Raw genomic sequence first — 2,274 nt, forward strand, 5'->3', positions numbered from 1 at the left:
ATTTATAGATAAAACTTAAATTCAAAAAATTATTTAGAGTATTAAAATATAATTATTTGTGAAAAAATGCGTACCGGCATTATAATTAATTGACTAAAAAATATTTAGAATACAAACTGGAACATATATCTTTAAAATTTTGCCCTAAATCGGATCAAGAGGCGAAAGAACAAAAATGCCTCTTATTTATAACAACTCTAAACGTGATTCTTTTCCCAAATTTCATCAGAGTTGGCAAAAAGTGAAATAGAGAGCTCGAGAGAAGAGAGTTGAGAAGAGAAGAGAGTTATTATTGTTCATCTCTCCCTTTAAATCAATTTTTTTTACAAATCGGAGCTCTGATTGACGATTCGTTTGTGCTATGCTTTCCTCTCAACTCTTTCTACGTTTTTATACTATTTTTGTGGGGAGTAATCACGAGAACCTTACCCTATTTCTCTGTTTGTTTCTATTTTCGCATTTTGGTATAATTGTTGAAATTGGTTATTTATTTTGATGTTTTAGGAAAAGATCAGACTTAATTTCTAGCGGGATTTTGACCTATAATCATGTAGAGTAAGGTAAGAAAACTCTTTCCATTCATTTTTTTTAATTTGTGTGAAAAATCTAGTATGAACCATGTGAAATTTGGATGTAATTAGATTGAATAGAGTTGTTTGAGTGCTTAACTTGGTTGGTGCTGATTAAAACTTGGATTAATTGAGGCTTGGATTGATCGGAGAGAAAAGCTCAAGAGGTTGGAACCGCTGTCAACCAAGGCACGGATTTTGATTTTGAATAATCACGGTATAATATTATGTAAAAATTTAGGCTAGTTGGCCTTAAGATATTGTTGAATTGATATTGATGATGATGGTTTAGTACGAATGCATGATTTTATATTATATTGGATGTTGAATGAAGATAGTTGGAGGCCTTGAATGATTGAGTTCTACTTATTTGGTATGTGTTAGTGTTATGTTCAATTTATTGAAAATTGGAGTTGTTTATGATGAATATGTGAAATTGAATTTGAGAAAATTATTTGTTTGTTTGTGTTTGTATTCTATTGGAAGTATAGAGACGAAGAACAATGAAGATGACTGTTGACAGTAGATGAGACTAGTAGTAGATTAAAATATTTTTACCTTAGCACATTTAATCCTGTATGGATTAGTTAAGACCCTAGACATGGATTCTTATGAAGTTGGAGATCAGAATTGAGTAGAGGGTTCATATTTTCTTATGTGATTTTTATTTGGAACTGTTACCCTACTGAGAACCTTGTAGTTTTCACCCGTTGTTGTTATTCTATTTTTCAAATACAGGACACAACGCACCTTGCTAAGAGTGTAGAATTTCATGTGATGAAGCGAAGATGGTTCTTTTGCGATTTATTTTGCCTCTATAATTCTCTACCCTTTTAAAAATGTATTGTTGTATAACTTATATTCCTCTTAGAGGCTTTTGTTGGAGAGATATGTTGTCTATTTTGTATATTCTCTAGTATTGTAATATTCTAGCCGGCTTTTCTTCGCAGGTCGAGACTAGTGACTATTATGTGTCTTCACTTGAACTTACGAATATATATTCCGCTTTTGTATATGACGTTTATTGCTTTAACACGTTCGTGTGGATTTAACGATTTCGATGTTTATTTTCTTTACGGGTTCCTAGTTATAATATTATCCTTCTATAACTATATATGTATTTTCTTTTTTAAGTGTCGTAATGCCTCACTTTCGTTGATTTACGACTATAGCATAAACCTATGTGTGGTAGAGTACTATAAGGTGAGTATATATATATATATATTGGTTATACAATATGGGACTAAGAAATCTAAACAAAACTAAACAGTAATGGAACGAGGTAAGAATACTCCTTTACAATCATAAAAAATGATGACCTGTAAATCTACAGGTGGAATATCTATGAAAACAATTTTTTTTAAAACGAAATTCCTCTCCAGCTAGCTAATCTGCCACACGATTTTTTTTATATGTATGGAAAATCTTCAAATTCCAATACCTGATTAAGATCACCCCTATATATCTTAGTAAATCATTCATACTATTAAGTTTTTATCTTTGTTTGTGCACTTGTGTTACAGTTTTGGAGTCTAGTTCAAGAATCACCTTTTTCATTCCTAGATTTGTAGCCATCTTAAGACTATAATAAACACTTCAGACCTTCACTTGAAATGTTGTACATCAACCTAAGTTTGCTTTAAAGTCGGCAATTCAGTTTTCATCATGATCCCACGTGATACCACCACATCCAGCCCTTCTCGAA

The sequence above is a fragment of the Arachis ipaensis genome, chromosome B10, assembly GCF_000816755.2.
Source record: "Arachis ipaensis cultivar K30076 chromosome B10, Araip1.1, whole genome shotgun sequence".
In the NCBI taxonomy this organism is placed as follows: Eukaryota; Viridiplantae; Streptophyta; class Magnoliopsida; order Fabales; family Fabaceae; genus Arachis; species Arachis ipaensis.